Here is a 13,055-nt window from a genome sequence, read left to right as displayed (position 1 = left end):
CCATACTTCTGACTTTCCTTTTCTGTGAGGAAGACCAATGAGTCATCATGGACCTTATCAAAAAGGACACAGGTAATCCTCCTGACTGTGTACCAAACCCATGTTTGATTTGTTAAGCCTAAATCATGTCTATTACATCTGTTTGATGTCTTTAAGAAGGTCACCAAGGGCACGTATGGGGAAAACACTATCATCCCTTAAAGTTGAGCTGCCCAAAGCAAGTGACACAAATCCATACTCAGATATTATAGAGAAACTGTCTCAAGTGGGCATAAACACCTATACTTTTTAGATAATGACAAAAGGGTGTGTGAAGTCACCTCTAATGAAAGTCGAATGTTGGGTCTGTACTTCAGGGTTCTGTACTAGGCCCTTTCCTGTTCAGTATTTAAGTCTAAGACATCAAGACTAACTTACAAATTCTTTGTCTAACCTGCTTTGTGGAGGAATGCAGATTGTGGACAATTATTTAATCCAAGTATTGTATTGGTATAATGTAGACATTATTAACCCACAAAGGATTGTTGCCACAGCCATGGGGGTACATTAGATGGACAAAAATCATGGGGGGTAAGTTCCTTTATGAAAGCAAATACACAAGCTAATTTGTGACCTGTGTACTCAGGTAGATGGTATGCAGAATGTTCACCAGCATGTGCCCACAGTGGTGACTAATCCCTTGTATGTAGCACAATTCCTGAGTAATGTGCTGGACATCGAAATCATAGGGAAGTCCTATTATTCTCAGTCCTCATCACACCAATAACTGAGCACAATGCATCCTTTTGCATGCACCTCCCAACACATCTTCCAGGGATGAGTTACTCAAGTGTATCACTTTTGCCGCAGTGAGCTCTCACACAACTTATCGATCATACCTAAGTATTCTTTTTAATACATAATCATTAGGAGTTGACAATGCAGAACCCCCTTCAAGGTGTTATACAAGATGCATGTGTGCTATATGCTCCTGTGATTCACACAGTAAATACAGCTGATTGACAACATTGATCCCATGGGTTAAATTTGTGAAAATGTGGATTGTGGCATATATATGCCATGCAAACCTGTCAGCTATCCAGGATTACTTATAACTTCAACTACAGGTGTAACAGTGTTCCTCTTTGCACATTCAAAAGGGTGTATATTAGAACATCAGCAGGGCAAAAGAGTGAACACCCTTATGTCGACACATCTGAAACCACTAAATCTCGAATGGCCAGAACAGCGATTTTTTTCCCAGGGAAAAAAGTTGCTGGGCCAAAAAAAAAAAACGGCAGACAGAATAAAGTGGTTTCGACCTGCACACCCCATGATGTGGGGGCTGTGCCCCTCACATCCCCCTACTTAAATATGCCAACTCCAAGATCACACTACAGTGGAGGAAATGGAAAATTCCTGACAATGGCCCAGTGATTTATTTTCCACTGGGAAAAAAATCGCTGTTCTGGGCATTCGAGATTTAGTGGATTCGCTTAAGATGTGTCGATATAAGGGCATTTGGTCTTTTGCCCTGTGGATGTTCTACTATAGACCGCATCTGAAAGATGTTAATTTTTGAGGAAGGTGTGCTTGATTCCCCTCATATATTATTGACAAAACATGACAGCTGTACAAGTGTGTTTTTGCAGAATCATGTATTATAACACAATCACATATGTTCTGTCAGTGACATAAGAGTAATGGTGGCATTATTCTGATACTGTCCATGATTGTGCATGCTTCTGTCTACTGTTGTCTATGAGCATGTTGGTATGTGTCTTGCTTGGATGAGACCTCTGATGACATTGCATTCATATTCAGGCACCTCCTTTTGCACAATATGCACCTACCCCCTATTGTATATACCGTCCTTGATAAATGTTGCCTACAATAATCATGTCAGGATGGCTATATCATAAAAAATCTTCTCCATCAATATGTCTGATGATATAACTATACCCACAAAGGAGGTGTAAACAGCAGTACGTACTATATCATGTAGATATGTAATTACTGTTCAAGTTACAACTGTTTTGTCTTTGTGGTGTACATACATTGACATGCCCTCATCTGCTATACATTACCATGTTTCATCTGTCCTCTTCCCGTGTGTTTGTTCTTACAATTCATATGTGTGCCCCTTTTCAATACACACACTTCCCATGAATACATATTTCCTATACAGTCTATCTACCCTTGCTGATCACTAGCAAAACTTTTATTCAGTATGCCTAAACAGGTTTGCACACTGCTCTGCACTGACTACACTTTCATATAATGTTTTAGAACTGTATGTATTGCTTTATATTAAACTGCGGTAATCACTGTGGCTTTCCACAGAATCCCACATACCTAGTTTGCCCATAGGTAAACAGGTTTACATGTCTACAGGTGTTTGTGCTGCTTCACAGAGTTTCCTAGACAGCAACACTGTTGCTGGCCACAAAACCACACTTGTATTCATGTAGCCGAGATGTGCTGCATGCATATGCAATTAGCACAGCTGCTCTTCACGTTAGTGCATAAACTCCATGTAGGCTTTGTGCTAAGCCTAACAGAGTTTATTGAATCCCCCAAGACAGTTTAAACAGGGAGCCAGTAAAGAGTTTTAGAAATAATGGAAAACAGGTTAAAAAAAGTAAGGAAAAGCATCCAAAAATCAAAGGCAGTCCTCTCACTTAGCATGACTATCCATCTGTTCAGGTACCCCCCTACCCTGGCAACTTTTCTATGTCCCTGAGATTCTGTCCTGCCTTTTTCCATCAGAAAGCCTCAGACATTTGGGTTCTGAATGTAATCCAAAGAGGATACTTTTGGCAATGGCAATCCATTCCTCCTTCCTAGAGGATTCCCTGTGGCTCAGCGAACAAGATTTCACTCTTTCCTTCCATTCTAAAAACATGCGATCTCAGGCAGTCACAGAACCAATGCCTATAAATCTCCTAGACAAAGGTTATTATTCAAGGATATTCCCATTTCACAAACCAGAAAGATCCTGAAGACCACTGTTGGATCATTCTTTTCCAGACCTTTTTGTCAAGATTCTGAATTTCAAGATGTTATCACTTCAGTTTCTTTCACTTATAATTACTTAGTTAGCTTTTGTGCTAAAGCTGGATCTAAATGATTCCTATCATCGCATTCCTTTTGCCAAGCATTTTGGGCATTTCTTAAGGTTTGCTGTGTTTCGCGTACATTATCAGTTTAATGTTTTACCCTTTGGACTCACTCCACCAAGGGTATTCATAAAATGCCTAGCTCCAGTCATTGATTACTGCAGACTCCAGGGCATTCATATTTTTCCATATCTGGATGATTGTATTATCTTTGCTGACTCTTTTTACAGCTGTCAAGAGTCTTTAGCAACCATTATAGAGTTTCTACTCAGTCTGGGTTTTAAAATCAATTTGCATAAGTCTTCTTTCATCCTGTTTCACAGAATCATTTTCCAAGAATGTTTTCTTGACTCTGCCTTGGGAAGGGCCTTTTGTCCACCAGACAGAGCAGATATGTTTCAGTAGTCCTTCCTCAGTTTCTCCAGCCTAAGCCAAGCATCTGCAAGGGAATTTCTCAGGAATCTAATGTACATAGCTTTGATGATAATCATGCTCCCCTTTGCCAGACTACACATGAGGAAAGTACAATGGTACTTTAGATCAGCCTAGGTTCAGCATCTACACCCTCTGGCTTTTCAGATTCCTGTTCTGGGATTTGTAAAGGGAGACTGGATGGTGGCTAGGCCAGATAGTGTAAAACCCCGGTCTTCCATTCTCTCTTCCAGACCCATCCTGACAGCACCAGAGGCACTTCAGACCTGGAATGGGGAGTGGTTTCAAAAGGGGAAAGTGTGCAAGCTCTGTATGAAATAGTGGATAGACAGGAACACATAAATACCAGGGGAAAGGCTGGCTGATTTCAATGCTTAGAAGGTCTTGAAATGTGTCTTGTTCCCAGGACCTCTTCATCTGTATACAGACAACATTACAATGTAATGTGGTACATAAACCAGCAGTGGGATAACATATCATACCCTCTTTGCTGACTGACTATGATATCCTGGGCAGTATCAGTTTAGTTTATTTTGACTCTTTGGGCTTTATACATTTTGTCAGACCAAAGTGTTGTTGCAGGAAAGCTCAGCAAAACCAGGATAGACATCCTGGATTCTTCAAAGAATTAGTCCCACTGTGAGGAACACCTCAAACAGATCAGCTTGTCTCCTTTCAGAATAGACAACTAAAGAAAAACTGGTCCAAGATTCCTTGCCATCAGGCCTGGAAGACAAATGCTTTCTCATTCCGATGGACAGGAATGTTCCTGAATGCTTTTCTACTCTTTCAACTTAATACTAGGATTCTCTTAAAGATCCAGAAGAACTCTCCAGAAATTGTGGTGGTGACTGCCTTCTGGCCAAGGCAACAGTGGCTCTCTCTTTTTTTCAGTCCAGCCAAGAGCATTTACCACATGGCTCTCCACAGACTTGGTTTACTCATAAAATTTCAGATCCAATTGTATCAAATGCCTTATTGAGGTCTGTGATGTCCCCTCTCTGGGCCAGTAATCAAGGAGCCTGAATCCTCAACACTGACACTGGAGAGGGACATTCACTTGGAATACAAATGGATACACTCAGTATTTCCAGATGCAGACCTCTCTGCATCAAGCAGAATTTCCCTTAAGAGCACATAGGGAACACACTCAACCCGGGGTCTGGGTTTCTCTATCTGTCTCCCTCCAGGTCCCCACTAAGACTCCTCACTAGTACAGTTCCATTGTTAAGTCCTCAGCCAAGTGCCCAAGCCAAGTCCTCCCCCAATTTATCTGTAAAACCAGTGTTTGGTGTCCCTACTCCAAGTACCTGATACATACACAATGTGAGATTTGATTTTCACACACACACACACACACACACACACACACACACACACACACACACACACACACACACACACACACGGGAAAGGCTGGAACAGATTTACCCACTGTGTCCCCTCCTACCCAGACTGTAAGGTAGTTATCACTGCCACCAGGCATTACAAAACCAGCTACCTCATGGTCTTGCAAGGGTACCCAATTAAACTGAGCAAAATTAATATTAAAACAAATGGTAATGTTGACCAAACAGCAAGGCTTCAGGAGTGGCCAGAGCTGTCACCAAATACATGGAAGTAATCTCAAAGGTTAAAATATTTTCTCTAAAGGACCAGCCACAATGAGAAGTTTAAATGTATTTAATAATAACAATAAAAGAACAACAAAATACTACATATATATTTACAGTAAACACCAGAGTGTCAGTCACAGTAAATATTAAAAATAACACCAATAGAAAGTTTCACACAGATACAGAAAAACAGTATTTAGCTAATCTCACTATTTATTCCTGATTGACTAAAAGAATTAGTGTTCCATAGTTAAGTTACTTAGTACTGCAAGGCAAGATGATGTGGGTAAGGATCTTTCTAGTCAAGTTTCCAAGAACAGACTTCCCATGAGACTTCAGTTTCCTCTAATATTAAAGCATTATTTCTGTACAGAATGACATCACATATATCTGATCATCTGACTTCTGGTTCCCACACTATTACCAACACTAGAACCTGCTAGCGTTTGCACCTATCTGAATCATGCATCTCTGGACCTTTCCTAAGATCTGTTGCAGCATCTGGAAGCCATAAAAGAGTAAAATAATTTCACTCTTCCTACAGGAGCTTCAAACTATTCTCTAGTACAGACATTATGCCTCTGGCTCCCTTTAAAACTGTGAGATAACATCTTTATGGCTTAATGCATAAAGTAATTTAATTTCAAGAATATGTTTTTCAAAGTCAGGTTGATTAACCTCTTCTCTTTTCTTCAGGTATATGCTGTTACAATGTATACATTTAAACAGTTACAATAATGCAAGTACATTTCTTTTCTGTCCAGCAGGAATACTGTTGACACATTTTAACACAAGTAACTTTATGCATACATTTCTAAACACAAGAATCTGTACAAATCAGTTTGATACACAATTGACATGTAATTCTTTACAAAATTCCAGCTAGCTGTGCTGGCATATGTTGTACATCCACTGGCCCACTTCGCCTGACACAGCTGGCAGTACCTCCTATCGTCACAAGGTTTATCATGATTTTCTGTTATTATATTCTATTCATAAATCATCCACGATTTCTCTATCATTAATAATTCTTGACAACCCTTCCCCCTTTATACTATATATATATATATATATATATATATATATATATATATATATATATATAGGTCCCCTTCACATGGACGACTTTTCATAAAGTCGACTTTCATATGGCTGAGACCATATGATTGACTTTTGAAAAGCCGACCATTGGGAACCGGTATCTCTGCACAGTGCGGAATGGGAAAATTTCCCACTTCTGCACTGTAGTGCGATCTCAGAGTGGGTATATTTAAGTTACGAGTGGTGTGGGGGGCAGAGCCCCCCACGGGGGGTGTAGGGGGGGTGGATCCCCCCTGATAAAAGTTTCAGGTAAGTGTTTGTTGTTTGTTTATGTTTACTTTACATAGTCCGCATTCTGAAAGTCGATCATATGGTCTCGGCCATATGAAAGTCGACTTTCTGAAATGTCGACCATGTAAAGTAAACCTATATATACATATATATATATATATATATATATATATATATATATATATATACACATATATATATATATATCTATATATATATATATATATATATATATATATACTATCTTCTATAATATTTTCCATTTTAGCTTCAAATCCCTTTTGTATTATTTTCATAAAGATCTTGTAATCATTATTATTCAATACTACTAGTCTCCAGGATTTTAATTGTCTTCTATCTTCCTTCTTCCATATGAATTTAAGTATTCTACTACATAATTCTTTATAAATAAAATCTGCATTTAACTATTCATTTAAAATCTTTAAAAAGTATTTTTTTTTGCCAATCCCTTAGAATTTTATACATTTCTTACCCTATTCCATCTAGTCCGGGAGCTGATCCTATATTTACTTGTCCCTGTACTTTATGAAGCTCAGATAAAGACATTTCCTTTTCCAACTCCTTATTCTCTTTTTATGTTAAGTTTTTTACTTCCCATGTTTTTCACTACCTTCTTTTTTTTCTTTAAACATTTCTTGTACATACTTTACTACACTATTCATAATTTTTTACTGAGTTATTTCTATTTCTCCTTTTACATTTTTATTTCAGTCATTACACTACCATCTTCCTTTGCTAATCTGCACAAGTAACTCAGTACTTCTCTTTTCCCTTATAAAAATATATTAGCTTAAATAACAGCTCTTGTATTTTTTTTATTACTTTTATATAATTCTTTTTTTATCAGTGTACTTTCTATCATTATGTTCTAAATCTTCTAATGTATTCCTATATGTTCTTTTATATTTTCTTTCTCTACTTTTTCACATCATATTGCCACTGTAAAAAACATTTTTTATACTTATCCTTAAGTATCAGCCATCATTCAGACCAATTTTTTATAAAATGAGCTTATAGTAATATACTCTTTCAGTAACTGTATTACTAATCTATTTCCTTCTTTATTTCATGTGTTTTCATTTATTGTTTGTATTCATTTGCCAATTATTATATATTCCTTGTTTCCCTTAATCTCTATAGATTCATAGATTAGTACTAAGCTAACTGCCCTTGCAAGTCAATTTAAGCCTAGCCAATTATCCCTTGTGAGACTCAAACCCTGCACCTTGTGTTTATTAGGCAAACACCTTAATGATTAGGCCACCCTCTCAAGCCGTATTACAAGGTGATCTGAAAATCCTGTTTCAGTTACCTTCCCTTCTTCTATAACTAAACCTTCTGATACTGTTATATATTCTATTTCATTTCTATACATACCCCTTTTATAAATCCATGAATTCTTGTTGCAAAGTTTTAACTTACCACATCTTAGAACTTCTAACATTTTTCTTATATAATTTTCTTTCCTTTTATGCTTGTCCCTTTTGTTATTATAATATTCATATCTATTGCTACATAGTGTAAAATTTGTTTCAGTAAGCTTTCCCTTTATTTACAGCTGGTATAAGCATATGATGTTATAATTCTTTACACGCGTTCTTTCCGTTTAAATCTACAATGGTTAATCTTCCCATTTTTGTTAAAGTTACATTTAATATCTTTAATGTATTTTTACAGAATAAGGCTATTGCAGAACATCTCTCATTTCCCAAATTCCAGATTATCTTTCCTCCCCATAGTTTCTCTGTTTGCAATCTTTCCTCATTTGTGAAAAATCTTGTTTCTTCTAATATAATTATATTTACATCACATGCTGGATTCAATAACACCTACAAGATCCGCTAAGAGTATCTGCAAGTTGCACCATGATGCCTACAACATAACGCATCATTTTATATTCAGTAAGCAGCTCTATATGGTGTGTAGATCTGCACAAATATGATAAACACTGTGATAGGCTAATAGACCACAGACAAGAAGAAGAGTTTTTATTCCCCTTTTAACTTATCACAATTTGAGTGAGGTGGAAATTGTAGAGAGCTACAGGGTAGATAGAGACACACTTCAGGAACTCTGCAGCCTCTGTTCTCCTCAGCTCAGACCAGGGGCAAACTGAGGGGAACCAATGCTGGTGGAGACAAACGTATATGTAGCACTTAGAAGTTTAGCTACAAGAACCTTTCAGACACAAACAGGAGATATGCTGGGGGTGTCACAGATAGCATCCAGGATCCTCTATCAATTCTAAAATTCTATGCTCCAACATGCCAGGGACTATGCATATTTCCCCTGTACACCTGAGGACAAGGCCACAAATATGCAGGAGTTCTACCCTGTAGCACACTACCCTGAAATACTGGGTTCCATGGACTGTACACATGTAGAAATCAAAGCACCACCCGGGGAACAGGGAATGGTGTACATAAATAGAAAGGGCTTCCCACTCCATTAACTGCCAAGTCATGTGTAACACTAAGGGAATCATCTTGAATGTGTGTGCTGACAACCCATTTAGTTATCACAACTCACATATCTGGCTCAACTCCCAACTGTATGAGATGTTGACAAGGGGTAATATCCCACAGGGTCATTTACTGGAGGATGCAGGTTATGCACTGGAACCATGACTGATGATGCCCATCAGAAATACACACACAACAACTGAAGATTACTATAATGAGGTACATGCTCAAACAAGAAATATCACAGAGCATATGTTTGGGATGCTGAAGTCATGGTTCCAGTGCCTAGATACATCTGGGGGAGCCCTGCAGTACAATCCATATACATGTACTGAAATCTTCACTATTTGTGCCTTGCTTCACAACATCGTCCTGAGAAAACAGCTTCAGCAGGATCAATAAGGAGAAGGGGCACACATCCTACCACCATTGGCAAGGTCACCAAAGCCACACACACAGGTGAGGAGTCAGAGGGGGAACCAGTAGCTGCTGTGGATCAGAAATAGGTGTGCTCAATATGTCCTTGCGTTGGTTAAAAGGCAATGCATAGCACACTCATTCACGACCTAAGGGGATAAAACCTTCATCCTATGCACATACATACAGTAACACTGATGCTAGGCAATGCCCATAAACTTTATCTACTCATGTAATGGCTGTGTACTCTGAGCATCAAATGGAGCCACCCCAGAGCTAAACCTGTAGCAACTGATGGATTTATAAAGTAATTGCTGAACGTGTAATATTAAAAAAAATGTGTAGTAATACAAATAAATGGCATATCTTTGCATACTGTTACTTGGTAAGGTAAGTAAGAAAAAGTGATTGACTTCAACATGTGACAGCAGTGACTTATGATAATACATGTGTCCTCTATCAAGTAATATGTCTCAGGCATCAAAGATTTACACATTCATACCTCTCAAAAGTACTGATGGTCACAGAATATCCTCAGTTTGGCCTCATACCTTTGTACTGGCAAATCATTAAAGAGAATAAAGAGAAAAGTTAGAAATTAATGACAAACATTTCAGTTTCAGACTTCATATCCCTCAGAAAAATCTTAAAAATAGTGACGCAAAAACTGTTTGATTCTATCAACTGTCTAACTTTGTAACACCAAAATAATTAAAAAGTCTCTTCCTATTGTTCAGGCTTTGTCCCACTTTTATTTATCGATTGGTCCAGCTTTGTTGCTGCAAAAGTGTGGGAGGCATGCACACATTACAAAAATCTGTAAGAAAGCAGTACAATTAGCAAAACAGCATCACAAATGGATATACTAAGCACTAAGTCAGCTATGCATCCTAAGCATCCTCTCCATCTGGCAAGGGGGTGAGGGCAGGAAGCCTAGGTTGACACAAAAGGTAAGTGAGTGCATGAGAGGGAAGTAAATAGTGTGGGAAGAAATAGCCAGGGAATTGTTATGGCTAGGCTTGTATAGGCCCTAGGGCTGATAGCCTAGTACCAACCTATGAACTTATGAGAGTAAGAAAGAGAAACAGGCAGATATTTGGATAAAGTGTCAAATGGCCACTGAGACAGAATGAGTTTTAAGTTGCATGACTGAATCATATAACTGTAGTGTGTGTGTCTGTATGGGCACTCCAGGTAACATTGTTGTGTGATTGTCTACAAGAACACAACACAGGTCTCTGCTAGCTCTACATATTGGTATGTCAGATAATTGTAAGCTGTGCATGTTAGTGGTGGCAGTTCATCCTTGTCATACCTGACCATGAGAACTGCTCTGCCACAAGTTGCACTGGCATGTCCATGCCCATGGTTAGATGCACTGCTGCTACCTGAATGTGACTGATGTCTGCTGGATGAGCTTTCACACAAGACCATGACTCCATGGCTAGCCACATCAACCGCTGATGGAGCAGTGGAAGTAGTGCCACTATGGGAGCATGATCGGGTATGGCCATGTCGGTAGCATCAGATGATGAGGCTGACCTATGCCCAAGTAGATGCTGTCCCCCTCCCAGCAGATGTTTCATCATAGACACTGCCTATTCCAATGTGTCATTCATCTGATCCATTGAATCAGCAACACTGTATAGGAAGTCAAGCATGTCAGCCTGTGCCAGATCTACAACCATAAGTATTTCCTTAGTGACCCTATTGGAAGGTGCCTGTGCCTCCATGATGGCTCCAAACATACAAGTGGCATGGAAAGACACACCTGTATCAGGTGGAGGATGGACAGCAGGCCTTCTCCAAGCACCACGAACAACCCTCCTGTGTGGTACCTCACCTACATATTGGCAACAGCCAATGTCAACAGGCACTGAAGCTACAGTAACTACACTACCTTGATCAAGTGTCTCACCATCCACCTGTCCAATATCTTAGGGCTCACTGGAATGGGTTTGAGTAGGCCTACTGGCTGTGTCCAGTGGAATTACAGGGGATGGCTGACTGTCAGCATCAGTGTCAGAGTCATCCTCTGTGCCTATGTTTGCCCACCATAACCATCAGAGTATTCCAGTACTCTGATATAAGGTGGTAAGAGTCCTACACTTCCACTGTCAGGATCATCTGTGATAATAAGCAACAAACACTGGAAAGAAATTAATAGCCACACTACTACAGTTCAATATATGCTAATAAACTAACACTGCTGCCACTATCACAGATAGTACAGCAATACATACACAGTCCTGACCCCCACGTCACACATATAGATAAAATAAATATTTCTGTGAACTGCTCATCAGTACTGAAAATGTTGCCTTACCATGTGCAGATGACTCCACACTTGCTAGGAAGGATGGGTCTGGAATAAGTTAAACAAAATGTAAGGACACGATCATTACAATAAGAGTAACACAGGGTGAAACACTTTTGGGACTTTATATGTCCATTAACAATACATTTAACAGAAACTTGGATGACATGTCCACCACAAACCGATGTGTAATGAACCAGAATGTGTTGTTAATTGCATCAAGGTATAGCTAGCCCCTTCCTAAAAAAAATGTTAAACAAACTTAAGTATTGCTATCAATATTTTATTTAGAAGAAATATTTAACAACTGACATAGGTAAGATTACCTGGAACCTCCTCCTGAGACATACTTGTCCTCCCTGCAACAGCAGCACTAACATCAATCACATGCTGTTGTGCACTTTCCACTGAGCTCTCTAGATCTCTAACAGTGGACAGGAACTCTTCATTTGGTGTCAGTGGTGGCACTGTAGCAGCACCCCCAGTAACTATCTGTCTACGGGCCACTGCAGCTACTCTCCTCCAAGCCAGTGATATCATATCAGTAACCCTATGATGCACCTGATCATATGTCCTGCTACGTCTCCCAAAAGCATTTACACCATTCACTATCTGCTGCCAAATTTGCATTCTTCCAGATATCTCCCCTTGTTCTCTCTCAGGCAGAAAGGCACCATGTCGCTTAAATGCTTGGATGATTCCATCATTCTCAGGGCCACTGAAGTGGTGTTTGCAGGGATTTAAACACTTGTGTGCCACATTCCTAGGACATAAATAAATAAAGGACACTACACATAAATAAAACTGCTGCTTAGATATAAGCAGTTTTTCAATATTACCCACAGAAGAAACAAAAAAACTTTCAAGAGATTCAAATATAAAAAAAGCTTTGTGTTTCTGCATCACTGTCAGAAACAAAGCAAGGTTTGATCCAAAACAAGGAGAGTAACAATAGCAAAGCAAACCTCTTTGCAAACAATTTTGTTTGTGCCAACACAGACATGGAACTTGGCTCCCCTACCTCATAAACAACAAGCAAATGACATTTTCGTACCAAACAAAGGCATAAAACAGCAGTAAATTGTTATAAGTGTTGTCAAAAAAACTGCCCCCAAAACATGTGTACACATTTACCACAGAGCATTCATTTTTAAACAATTGCCAGTCACCTCTACCTGTGGCCAGTACTCACCTAGATGTGTATATGAGCCATCATAGAAGACTAACACCCCTGTGCCATTGACAATATAGGACATTTACATTTCACCAAAATAACAATAGAAGAGTGTAAAAAGAAACAGTTGGAACATTAACACTTATGATGAAAGTTAATAAGGTTGTGGATCTGAGAAAGTAAAAT

The sequence above is a fragment of the Protopterus annectens genome, chromosome 9.part0 (assembly GCF_019279795.1).
Source record: "Protopterus annectens isolate FY-2018-M chromosome 9.part0, PAN1.0, whole genome shotgun sequence".
NCBI lineage: Eukaryota > Metazoa > Chordata > Ceratodontiformes > Protopteridae > Protopterus > Protopterus annectens.
This window is presented reverse-complemented; position numbering follows the sequence as displayed.